At 41.0% G+C, this 14,019-nt stretch overlaps 1 protein-coding gene across 1 annotated transcript in view; it reads right to left on the bottom strand.

The window, feature by feature from the left end:
• The window catches only part of SH3BP2 (SH3 domain binding protein 2), a 40,389-nt gene extending 27,137 nt beyond the window's left edge, over positions 1–13,252 (bottom strand). The window contains exon 1 of the mRNA XM_031048454.2: positions 13,195–13,252. The gene's annotated coding sequence lies outside the window, so the exon portion shown is untranslated. The remainder of the gene's footprint in view (positions 1–13,194) is intronic.
• Between the last annotated feature and the right edge of the window lie 767 nt (positions 13,253–14,019).

Below are 14,019 nucleotides of genomic sequence, written 5' to 3'. Positions count from 1 at the left end.
ACAAACAAACAAACAAAAGTGCTATAACACATCTAGCTTAGCGCACACTAATTGAGAAACTGGGAAATCAGAAAGCCATCTCACATTCCAAAATCTCAGCTCTGGCAGTTCAAAATGACACCAGTAAGCCCCCAAGCTGCAAATTCTTAGACTGGAAGAAGATTCTATAGCTGACCCCATACAGCTATTGCTATTTTCTTATAATTGACTCATAAGTGGAACATTCACTTTAAAAGATATGTTCATTTCCTCCCCACCAACTTTTTAATTAAGATACAAGGACATATCTTTGCCAATGCCTGAATCTAGCAGAAGCCTGCAATTTTTTGCATACACTCTACATTACAGTTAGATTATTTTTCCCTCTTCTCCCCTTTTAATTTGAAGATGCTTCTTGGGATTCTGTTAACCTACCCTAGAGAACTTGATTCTTCCCAAATCCCTTCTCAAATACCTAACTGCATTATCTATTCTTTCCATTCTTGTGGTCACATGAAAGCTGGTCCACAAAACATTTGGCTGAGTCCTGGCCTCATTGAGTTTTCACCTCCAAAACTTACTTATATTTATTACACACAGTATAAACACACACATATACATATATAAAAATACGTACATACACGGTTCTTAAAGAAATAGTGCATGCTATAAATCCCAGCAACTCTTCTAATCATCTTAGCAGGATGTGCTACAAAAAATACATTGCCTTTGTGCATCTTTCTCATTAGGTTTCTTTGGAAAGCTCTTTCAAAACTGTGCAGCCAGGCTTTTTACAGAGATTAACTGGTTAGGATAGAAGGGCACTCCTCTTTGTGACTTCCAGGATTTCATGTTTTGTGCACATCACAGGCATTATGTCCAAGAAGTCTGTATAGCGTTCTTTCATTTCCAAGGTTTAGTTCTCCACAGAATTCATACAAGCATATAACAATTCCAGCAGAAGCTTTTGCAATCTTTAGATTACCTTCCTGCTATACAAACTCTAGATATCCTTAAGGCATTCTAAAGACAAGTCACTTGTACACAATGAATAGCTGAAACTGGATTTCACTTGCACAAAGGAAATCCAGGAATTTGGGTCAGTGGGATTATTCTTGTTTCAACCTTAGTAATCAAACCTGACATCTTTGCATAGTAAATACAACAACAGTTCACCCAGAGCCAAGCCAAATGACAGTTCATACATACCACAGGCACATTGATTCAGCTGCATGTTACTGGCACCCTGAAACAGGTCTAGAGAAGCTGAACTTCAAATAAGTGCTGTTTCTGCACACCTTTTCAATACTTAATGGTATTTGTGACATTTTATATAGCATTTGAAATCACACAGACTGATACACTTAGCATCATCTGAAAATTTGCTCTTAAGAACTCTCAGCTTTAGAAGTGTACTATAAAGAGCAGTGCATTACACTGTTCAAAAAGCCTTCTCTTCCACAAAATATCAGACAATCTTCCATGCATTCTGGTTGTTTATTAACTAGTAAGCCACTATTTCAATGAAAGACATTTCCCACATTACAATGGAGTTCATTTTCAATTTCTGTCAGGTACATCTCCAGCAGATACAGAAGTTAGCAGTCCTGATGCTTCAAACTAAAACCATCCCATTACGTACTTGAAAAAATTTAGCATCATCACAGGTTAACAGAAGTTTTGCTACAAATACAAAAGCACATACAGCTTACATGAGAAATTAATGGTGATACACCACTGAGAGAAGCAGGATTTTTGCTCCAAAGAATCACAGAACTACAGAAAAGGGAAATTACAAGAAGCAGTTTGATTATTCATAGAATACCAGGTTGGAAGGAACCTCATCGAAGGTCCCCTCATAACAGAGAAACAAAAGCATTTGGATGCATCCACAGCTATTTTGTTTTTCTTGGAAGAACAAATGGCAGTTACATGACTCCAGCTATAACATGGTGCCAAATTTTTTTAACTGTACAAACAAGAACATCCATTTTTATTTGCATTTAAGCAAGAATAAATAGTAAGATCTCAGAGCAGTAATTGTTCCTCATTTCAAGGATCTCATGTGGATTCTCTCCACAAGAAAAAAAGAGAAGCAGCAAAAGTATTAACTTACAGATTCAATAACCTTCAGTTGACCTATATGAAAATAGAAGTACATCAAATTGCTCACAAGACATAGTAAGACATATCTACCTTTTAAGTCATTTATAATTGTAGTAACAACTGTGTTACTGTAGTAACAGTAAAAACTTTTCTTGTTTTTCTTTTTAAATGGGCAACAGGGAAGTAGCAACAAAATCATTTTTCTTGCGTCAGTTGCTCCAGTGCCACTTCCTCTCCTGTGCAGTCTATCAAAGAACCAGCAGCTGGCATGGCACAATCAGAAATAACAAGTGCAAGGGCTGCAGTAGTTATAGATTAACTGCATGTGAAGAAAATAAGCCTTAAGTCAGGAAAGACAGAGTAAATACTACAAAGTATTATGACTAAAGTATACACTATTGACCTTGAAAGAGCTCTTGCTATGTACTGTACACCTTCAAACCTTACGCTTGATTTAGTTGTGGGGTTTTTTCTCATTTGGAATGTTGTATTTTTTTTTTCCTGTATCATTTTTTCATTCCACTTTGTAGGAGTTGCAACTGTTCAGTTAAAAAATAAAATAAAAAATCAAGAGGGTCTTATTTTCCAAGACTCATCAACATCCTCATTTTGGTATTTTGGCTGTTCTACAGAACACTATCTTCAATGCTTTTCATTCTAGTACAAGCTCTCTCTTCTTCTAAGTGATGGTGAAATATGCGACGTAAAACCATCAGACAACAGGACACTAGGGCTAAATAACGAACAGTGATATAGTTTATCTTCTTCCTAGCACAGGATGATTACAAACACATCAGGCTTATATTTGCTTATTATGTGGACTCATGCCTGAGTATCAGCCCAAGTTTATATTGGGTCTTCAAATGCAAACTGCTCAAAAAGCTAAAACCCCAACAATAAGAAACTAAAAAAAGAAAGGAAGATTGGCCAATACCCACTACTACAACTGGTAAAGATTGAGTGGGAGACAGAGCCTTCTCACAACTTTTGTTTCCACAGGAAGGTAACAATGACACTTCTCAACTCCCAGTTCACCTGTCTGGTGTGTTTCTTCCACATACCTTCTCAACTGACACAGGCCAGCAAGGGCATATAGAGCAAAATCCTACCAGACCATTACACCATGCATGTTTCAGCATCTTCTCAGGGCTACAAAAATTATAGAGAATGAGTAACATGTAGGCACAGTCAAGTTACTCAGTAATACTAACTAGACAGGTAGAAATGGCACAGGAATAGGAGCAAGAAGCACTCATCTAATTAATTTGCTCCTTGCTATTTAAAATGGAAGAGAACACTCCAGGAAGTAAGGGAATTGTATGAAGTTGCCAAATGGAGAGTGTAAAACACAGACTTCCATTTGCCACATTTCCTAGCAAAGGTACTTCTGTAAATCCCTTGTCTTTCTCTCAGTACACAAAACCCATCAATCAAGTGCAACATTCCTTAGAGTGAGACCACCAACTCTGGAAGAAGAGACTTAGCTCTGAGTTAACAGCTCAGCAGTGAGCTTCCTACTCACAACTAATTCTTAAGTAGCATGATACTGTTGAAGCCCATTAGATCAGAGGTTAGTACCTCTGTGATAATTACCAGATTTGTCACTAATCCCTCACCACCTGCCAAACCAATTTTGCTGGGGAACTGCACTGGGACACCCTTCTTCTGCTAAGTTATCCTTCTACCCCACCAGTCCTCTCATTCCTCTGGGACCAAGGAGACACAGCACCAGTCAGCTCTGTAAGCAGAAGAGGTGCCAGCCAGCGAGGAGGAGGTTTCTCTTTCCTCTCTGGAACTGCTTTCCACTGTGGGAGCAAGGATGACATGACTGTGGAGAAACAGTCTGGCAGCTGAGGCAAAGCAGGCATAGTGCCAATGTGACAGATAGTTTCTGGACTTAATCACTTGGATATCATCTAGTAATGTGTACATGGGGAAATATGGCATTCCATCTTATCAGCGCTGTTTCCATCATTATTAGAAAGGTTATCTGCACCTCAAAGCAAAAGAGGTGAGACTCAGCAAATTCACACATTCCCCTGATAATGCCTCAATTTGCCTTGTCAGGCACTCAGATCTGTGGCTTTCTGAACTACAACCTTCTTTACAACAGCTGTGCTATTTGCCCAGGGACAGAAATAAGGGCACTTTTTTGAAGGGGAGGGAAGTGACTCACTTCAAGCTCGGAGGGTAAAAAGGATTTCACTACAAGTTCTTCCCATAACCGCTTCCCACAAATACAGTAATCTTCTCTAAGTGGATGGAGAATAGTTCAGCTATCTAACTCTGTTCTCTGAGTTTAAACATGAAAAGGACATTGAAAATATTCCTCTTTCCCTTCCAAATTTCCTTCCCTCCCCCACTGCACAGTCACACATCAAGCACTTACCTAGCATAATCCCAGCAATCTGCCATGCTTAATTTACTCATGAGTAAGAGTACCCACACAAGCTCACTGATGGTGGGACTGGAATATATTTAGGACAGACCATGCATCATATTATTTGTTTGGGTTCTCTTAAACCCAGGACCACAGTTCTGTTGTATATAACCCCATCAGTATTCTTCAAAAAAGTTTTCTACCTCCAGCTGTTTAGGGGAAATAGACCTACTAACCATATAGCAAGACTTGTGTGCCTCTGCTGCAATGGGTATTTTGTCTTCTCAGAAAACCCTTTCTGATTAGTGTTCTGTTGAGTATATTCACTTATTTCAGTCCTAATGCAAGTCTCCTTTTAGATATCAAAGGTTAGTACTCTCTCCTAGACATCGAACAACAGAGACTGCACATTGTCCCACTGATTATCCCATGCTCCTACAGGCGGTATGCCCACTTTGACAGCAGAAAGCATATTTCTCCACACGTTACAAAAGTCTGCATACACAAATACCACTCCACTCCTTCAAGACCACACAGTACTTTGGAAACACTCCCACCTGGCATGATAGTGGAGTCCGATTAACTGACTCCAATAACTGACTCCAAACCTGAAAAAATACAGTGGAAAGCTTGAATGCTAAAGCCTGACAGATTACAGACAATTAACAGCTGCAGATGCTCAGCAGTTGTGCAAGTCAGATCACTCTTTGGCCCAAACACGGCTTGAAATGCCTCATTTTGATTAGTCAGGTTTACAGATCAGTTTTGAATTAGCTAACTATAAGCCTTTCATCTGTCAACAGGACCTATAGGGTCATAGCACAGGTTCCTTTGTACTAAATTTCTCTCTACATCATTATCAAGACAAAGTAGAAAAAATGCTAATTCCTCCTGCAATATAAGCAAGTACAGGAAACAATGAAAAAGAAAAGTGACCTTTCTTACACAAGCCTATGTATCTGAACTGTACAGTTTTATTAGGATAAGAAAATACCAGAAGTTGACTTCAGTCCTTAGCCTTGATCAAAGTAGACTAGATTTGTGTAAAAGGTTTGGAAGAGCTTGTAATGAAAGAACAATGTTCAGTAGCAACCTATGGCATCTCTGCAGTAAGATCACAGTGCTCCGAGTGAAGAGACACTCCTACTTGATGAAATAACTGTCTTGCAATTGTAATACACTGAACTCTTCAGAGTTCTACCTTGGTCTAGGAGAAACGATTATGTGACATGTTGTAATAGAATTACTGTTAAGCAACATCAAGATAATGAATTACTCTTTTCAGTGGGGTTTCACAAGATTAGAGACTAATAATTTAAACCTCTGCTGCTCAATGTTAATTACATTCTGATTTGAATGCCAACCTCAGCAATTAAATGCATGCAAGCAACTTCTGCTGAAGTTAAGGGGAACTAAGTAGACTGAGGTGAAATATTTAAGGATGTGGCATTTAAGCCAAAACTTTTTACCTTCTAGAAGAGCTTTAACATGTCTTGCAAGTACACCAATAAAGTGATTGTCCCTCACTCATGTCAGAATGTTAAGAAGTAAGTCTGATAGAATAATGTAATAGAGCTAAGAAAACATGAGATGAAGGACCACCTCAAAGAGACTTTAACTTGGAATAAGATTTACATGCAAACACTGAAAAGAAATCACAGGTCAAATCTAGTTGCTACTTCTATAGGTTCAACATGGTATAACCCCCCCAAATTCATAAGTTCATGAGACTTCTAACCTCAAAATGAGTTTTTTCCCCACCTCAACAGACTACTATTTATTTAACAGGAAAATATGCAAATAGTTACAAAAATTACTGTTTCCAGAATGATGATTAATGTCTATCACTACAGTTGCTGAAGTTGAAAATAGAACAGGGAAACAAAGCTTCCTACCAAAACACTTTTTCTTTCTGGTCTTACAAGCCATATTTCACCAGACAAGACAATTGTAATGTATTCACATTATCTACTTCCACTGCTCTTCTTCCTTTTTTCTTACTTAGCAGTTATTACCTGAAAAATTAAAATGAGTGACACATGCTTTTACACTTACTAGAACTTGTTTTAGGATCTGAAATGTTGCCCTGAAGTGCTGCATAAACAAAGATAAAGACATCTAAGTGACTGATTTTGCAGAGTTAAGCTCTCCTGGAGAGCAGGAACCTTAGTTGTCTGGAAAAGAACTGAACATGAACGTGGAAACTGAAATTTTCAGTAAGATTTCCCTCCTCTGAGGGTTCCTGGTTTTTATTTTGCATATCTTTAAATGAAAAACTCATGGTTAATACAAGATTAAGCTAGAGTTAAAGTAATCCCAATTTGAGAATATTTAGAATTAAGTCTTGCTTCTCTTTAAGGATTAATTATTAAATTGCACAGCATGGGTTCATGTTCTTTAAACAGAAAGGCTGCCAACTAGACCTAACCTTATTTCAGTCTGTTAAAGCGGAATAACACCAAAACATGCAGTTCAGCTGGCAGTTCCACAATGGCTATCCTGAACAACGAAAAAGTACATTTACACTCAGTAACAATGGAGTTCAGGTCACTGAAGCAGAGCTTAAATTCGCATTCTTGTTCAAGCAGAGACAAACCCCATCCATGCAGACTACTTTTCCATCACCTAGTGTCTTTGGTTGGTTGTTTTTGACCATACAAGTAGTAAACCTAGGAATCCTAACTCTTCCTACTTCCTTCTATTATTCTCTCTCCTCTTGTTTATTTGGATATGCTTCAAACTCCTGAAAAATCTTCTGCTTTTAGTCACGTCTTATGCACAAATCACCTTTCATGATGAGTCTTGCAGCACACTTCCCATCCTCTTTCTCTCTCCCTCTAGCCAACACTTAGACAAAGACCTCCGAGGCAGCAACAGTTCCAGACATGCACACTGCTGCCGTTGGACAATGCCAGCCTTTTCTTTCCAAGTACTGCCAGAAGCAGGAATGAGGAATAACAGTCAAACTTCAAAATGCAGGTTGTTTTTCTACAGCAAGTTGGGACTTAACTGGAACTTAGTAATGAGTGTTAAGATGGGAAATTAAAAAAATTATCTGTAAGACAAGAGATGAAGTGCAACATAAAATACTAATAGCTAATGCTAAGAACTGGGTCCTTTAGTAAATTTCTGGTCTACATATTGCTTCTCCTCTGCTCTACGTATCAGCAGCCACTGCCTAGAAGTGCTAGTTAGTCAGCATAGGGATTCTTTTTTTAAACTCACTGAAACTATACTGAAACCAATACAGTGCCTGACTTAGAGCACCAGTGCGGTACTACTCTATATATGCAAAAAGCATATTGTGGTATTGCTTCACAGCACAGCTTGAAATAATTGGTAAAATAAATAGCTGATCCACCTCCACTCTTTCTGTCACACCATCAATTTTGACAAAGAAAGGAGAAAAAGCAAAACCCCCCTCTCTGCCTGGCCTCAGACTGTTACTGCTCTCATAGCCATGTTTTACAGCAGTATCTGAAAGTCCTTTGTGCATACACGTGTCAAGAGGAGATAATACTGTACGTGTACATGAAGGTTTTTTGCAGTGTCTACTACATCAAGCAACAACAACCATAATCTCTTTACATGGACCACTCTGAAGTTTTTGTAGCGCAATCTCAAATCTATGTGCATGTATTGAGTTTTCTAAATGTTTTGTGAGAGAGTGTAAACCATTTCCATGCTGTAAAAGTCTCTGTAGGCACCTAAATCCTTTAGGAATTATTAGGAATTACCAGAGTCATCCTTAAGTGCTTGCACACTACAGTATACAGCATCATCATTTACATAAATTAAGTGACTCATAGGATAAAGAACAGAACCTAAACCTCATCTTCCCACTCTAACACATCCAAAGAAATGGTCTATGATGATAAAAAAATCTCATGTTTTTATAAGTTACAGTACAGTGGTTGTATTTAACTATAGAAAAAGTGTTTACCTTTTAAAAATACAAGGATACAAAGTTAGCCTGAGTTAGGAAATTCCTTCTTTGACAAAATAAGATTGGAAGAGTGAGGTGGGAATGGGGGGAATTAAATGTATGCACTTCCTGGAAGACAGAACAGACCTAATGATTCAAATGTACTTACTGTTGCATTAGGATGGAAGTGATCCTGGTAATACATGATTTATGATGAACAGTTTGTTAGTCAATATTATAACTTTATATACATTAAGTAAGAATCAAGAAAGCTTTACCTATTGCCAGTGAGAATTCTCAGACACAAAGAGGATGAAAATACAAGCTCCCTAGTCTTCTTGGAGTTTTACCTGTGGCCTTTCCAGAAAGGTAAGGCTGTAAGGAAGCAAAGATCTGCTTTCCTACCTCAGGGCATCCACAGATATGAAGATTAATTTGGCAACAAAATTCAGCACACAGTTACTCCAAACGTAGCCAAAGATTTGCTGCTTTCAAACCAGCTATTTAGCTCAGCCCTTTACAACTGTTTTAGAAGATCTATCTGGTATGCAGGGAAACATTTCTTTACACTGAGGGTGTTAATACACTGGCACAAGTTGCCCAGAGAGGTGGTGGATGCCCCATCCCTGGAGACATTCAATGCCAGGCTGGATGTGGTTCTGGGCAACCTGATCTAGTTGAAGATGTCCCTGCTCATTGCAGTGGAGTTGGACTACATGACTTTTGAAGGCCCCTTCCAATCAAAACTATTCTACGATTCTATGATATGTTCACTCCCCATGAAGCTAAGATTTGCTAGAACTACTTTAGAGAGAGCTACAAATTAGGTGCCCCTGAATTAGTCTGGTTAAATCAGCCTGTGGCTGCAGCAGGAAAGGAATCCTTACAACAGGCATACTAGCTATTCTCTTCTCTGCTCCTAAACCCAAAGTCTGTAGGAGCCGAAAATGTAAGTATGGCCAAGGTCTGATTTCTGGATGACTAATTCCTTCTCTGCACTGTACACCACCTCTAAGTATCTTCCTGCCAAAGATATTCAGATAAGTGTAACTACTGCAATAACAATACCTTGGAAGAGATAAGAACTTGATCATTACTGGAAATGAGCTGGCATGAAGCAAAATAAATAATTCCAGTTATGTTGGTATGCTGGGATAGGCAGAGAATATCTAGGTTTGCTTCCATAGAAAGTCATGTCTCTGCATTCTCCCTTCACTATTGCCCTGTTTAAAACTCATCCCTTACCTCAGGAAAAACAGTTTTCAGATTCCTGCATGTGTTTAATGAAATGTGGACTCTTCAGCCCCCTTTCTTTTTAACAAAGACATAAGAAATTCAACGTAGGAGTTTACAGAGAACAAGTGAGATTGAAAAAAATCTTCAAACAAGTCTTGGAGAAGTACTGTGAATACAGCATATTGGTCTTAAAAAGCACAGCGTACTGAGAATTCTGGTGACATGCTCTAGTCCAGTCATCTATGTTAAGCAAGTAATCTGATGATAAATATGCTTTTAAGATGTAGCATGATAAATAAATCCTTACAGTTTAAAATAATACCTAGCATAATTACACTGATCAAAACTTCTGTACTTTCAGTTATTTCCTCAACACACTGCAAAGAGCATAACTTGCCTAGACATTCTAGCATGAGTAGACAAGAGAGTTAGCAATGGTTCATAAATACTAGAGGAATAGACAGTGACATATAGACATGTGATAGCAATATAAAAAATGCACATTCCATTTAGTACTATTTTTTACAGACACACACTGTGACTCTCAGATTACCTTTGAGGCTGCCTTAAGTCCCCTGATTTCTAGATTCCCAGTTCCTTTCCAGACACTGCTAGTTCCACTACAGTGCAGCTTCGAAAGCAAATGTGTAGCAATGTCAGGAATTGCCTTCATAGACTAAATTCTTAAAAGAAGGCCAGAAGAATGCTTAGCTACACAATAAAGGAGTACCTATATAGGAGGCTATTTTCTCTCCTCCCTCAGAAATCCCCATGAGAAGACAAAAATGCATTGTGAAAGTATCACTGTATCAACTAATACTTTCTAATCTAAACAAAATCAATTTTGCTCTGGAAGTCCCCTAGTAACTGTTATGAGTCCTCACCATTGTTTACAGAGCTATCCATCAATTCTGCTGAGTCTGAGCTTGTATGAACTTTCCTGCAAGGTTTTAGAAGCAATAAGCCAAGATCCTAATCCTCCAGTAATACAAACTAACAGTTTTACAAATAATAGGGTTACTTACATCTGCAAGTACTTTTAAAATTGGGGCTTAAGCCAGCAACTATTAATTGACACAATACTTGCAAGGCTGCACATTCCAAACAACTTATGAAACTGCTGGATAATCTGGTGAAAGCATAAGTTACCCATTGTCTAACATCTCCTGCCAACCGAACTGGAAGATGCACCAACTCCAAATCAATGTTATCAACTTAAAGCATATACCCTTCTATTACTGCAACATTATGGTATTCTCAAGAGTAGCAATAAATGTACTAACAAAGAGCAAACAATGTAGCTACTGGGGTTTGAGTGTGGAAAGTACTTTTTCTGTAGGCAAAATGACATGTACAGGCTTTTTTTGTTATCCATGTTTGTGTTTCAGTAGTGTAAAGAGTAAGTTAACAGTTCCTAAAGCATTTCCATTTCTACTTAGTATTCATTACCAAAGTGGCTGCCCCGGTCAGTTTTATAGAAAGGAGACTGCTCCATGCCCACTTAAGTAAGAAACTGAAGAAGGAGACTTTTCACATACACCTCCTTTTTTTTTTTTTTGGGGGGGGGGGGGGAGGGATCTGTAAGCTGATGTTTCTAAGAATAAGATTAGAGTGGAAGTCTGGTCTCAGAAGTACAAGGGGTTCATCTTTCTGTGGTTACTTACAGATTCATGGTCAACTGATCACACTGGCCTCAAACACAGGGATTCTCACTCAGACAGCTCTGCCTGAGATGCCTGCAAGAATTTATCTTGCTGCATTCATTCTTACTGGTTTGAAAACTGTAAACCTTTTCCAAAAGTGGCATCTCTGCATCATTTATAACTTTAAAAAAAAACTCTTTATTTTCTGGACGTTGTAGCATGAAGTTTGTTATGTTTTGTGGAGAAGTTCATGGAAAGCTGGGAGACTTAAAATCAAAACAATTACAAACAGGAAAAACCATTTAACCCATCACTAAGCTGACCCAGAAGTGACTTCTCAACAATGGAATATTGGCAAGGGGTATCTATTAATCAGCTCTATTGCAACAGCAAGATGGCTTCAAAATACAGTAACAGGAACGGAAAGAAAATTGTTAAGCCTAAAGGAAAAACAGCAAGTTAATTTTACTTTTGGCTGTAGCATGAAAGATGTACATAAATGAAATAAACTGCAGACTCCCACTCTATGTTTCCTGTACAAATACAACTAAAAATAATCAGAAGAGGTGTATAATCATTTAGATCTGAATTTGTTGCATAACCCCTAAGACTCTAAAAGCAGAGTGAAAGTAGAAATCTGCTTTTCACAGTAGGAAATATACCAGTTTAGCGCAACTAAGTTCATACAGAAAACTGAAGTCCTGCCTGTGCACTGGCCAGAGTGCATACACCAGCAGGAGAGGCTCTTTGACATCCACAGCAGCATTACTTCTCTATAATGATGAAGACAAACAAGGTACAAGGCTGGTTCAGTCCCACCACTGACATGTTCTTTGCTACCATTCATCAAGACCCAAGAAAAGAGGTCTTACCAGACAGAATGGTGGGAGGGAAAACATTTACCCACCTTCTCAATTCATTCTGGATAGCAGTATCATAGAATCATTGAATGGTTTGGGTTGGAAGGGATCTTAAAGATCTAGTTCAGTTTCTACCAATGTGCACTGGTTACTTATGGGCTAAAAGCTGGCAAGACCCTTAACATACGTGGTGCCCTTACTCTCTGCTGATACAAGAAAGCAGAGTACATAGTTTGCACAGAGGCTACACCTGCAGATAAACAGGAACTTCAAACCTACACAGAAGTGACAATGTGCCCAAATAAATACGAGCAGCTTCCCAGAATCAAAGGCGCTTGGACAAGATGGTAACACTGAAGAAAATGCTGTCAAAAATGCATTTGTACTCTGCACTTCACCACTAAAAAGTCTTGTCTCACCCTTCAACATATACTTACCACTGGAAACATGCTAGGAAATTACTCGTGACGCTCACAACACCAAAGCAGCAACTAGGCATAAGTGTGCAAACAGCACAACCCTTTCATCTTGTCCCCTTTGAAGGAAAGCACCTACACTTCTTTCCCCACTGAAGAGCCTTCCCTTCTGACAGGGACGGGCTCACACTGCCAAACTGACTGCGTCCCACCTGCGGCACCGAGATGAAGGTGTCAACACATGGGAAGAAGAAACACGAGGTGTCTGCGCGCCGCTTCCCTCACAGCAGCGGGTACGAAGCCGCAGCAAGGATTACCTATGGTCCTAGAGACACACGGCAGCCGAGGGGCACAGAACGAGGCCGGGGAATGAGTCCTGCCGAGGGGAGCCGGTCGGCCCCTCGCCCGTCCCTGTCCCCATGCGGCCGGGGACAACTCTCGGCGCCTCCCCAGGATCCCGGGGCCTCACCCCAGGAGCTTCCCGGCGGCACCACGCTGAGGCGGCAGGAGGGGAAACGAAGGAGGGGAAACGAAGAAGGGGCGCGGAGGTGTGAGAGGCCGTTCCCGGCCCCACAGGATCGGTCGAGGGGCGGTGTGAGGAAGAGCGATGGCTGCGGAGAGAGCGGGAACACCATGAGGAGACGCTTACCTCAGCCGCGGCTCGGCTCAGCTCCGCGGGCGGCAGCCACCACACCGACCGCTCATCCCCGCTCCTCAGCCCGGCCCCGCAGCGGTCACCGCGCCCAGTGCCCGCCCCCTTCTTCACCTGCCGGGACGGGTCTGGCCCTCCTCCCTCACCCGCCCTGCCTGCCGCCGGCGGTGCGAGCCGGCGGCCGTCGAGGCAGCGCAGTTCCGCTCGGAGGACCGGGGGGCGGAGGCCGCCGGGGAGAGCGGAGTGGGCAGGGCCGTAGGAGCCCGTGCCGGAGCAGCGGCTGCTGGAGCCCAGAGGGCTGCCGGCCCCGGCAGGGTCAGGTGTGGAAGCTGTACCGCTCTCGGCACAGCGCTGCCTGGGCAGGGCCTCTGGGCAGGACCATGAACCATAGACTCAACCAGGCTGGAAAATACTTTCAGTTCATCAAGTCCAACCATTACCCCAGCACTGCCAAGATCACCACTAACCCATGGCACTGAGGGTTCACGGTTTGTGAACACTTGCTGGGATGGAGATTCCACCAATGCCCTGGGCAGCCTGTTCCGATGTCTGAGCACCCTCTCAGTGAAGACATCGTTCCTAATACCTGATCTAAACCTCCCCTAGAGCAGCTTGAGGCCGTTACTTCTTGTCCTATCGATTGTTACCTGGGAGAAGAGACTGACCCCACCTCACTACAACCTCCATTCAAGCAGCTGTAGAGAGAGATAAGGTCCCACTGAGCCTTCTCCAGACTAAATGCCCCCCAGGTCCCTCAGCCATTCCTCACCACACTTGTGCTCCAGGCCCTGCACCAGCTCCATTGCCCTTCTTTGGCCCTAC

Source organism: Melopsittacus undulatus, chromosome 7 (genome assembly GCF_012275295.1).
Source record: "Melopsittacus undulatus isolate bMelUnd1 chromosome 7, bMelUnd1.mat.Z, whole genome shotgun sequence".
NCBI classification, from domain to species: Eukaryota; Metazoa; Chordata; class Aves; order Psittaciformes; family Psittaculidae; genus Melopsittacus; species Melopsittacus undulatus.
The sequence above is the reverse complement of the archived record's forward strand: the minus strand, read 5'-3'. Positions and strand labels throughout refer to the sequence as shown.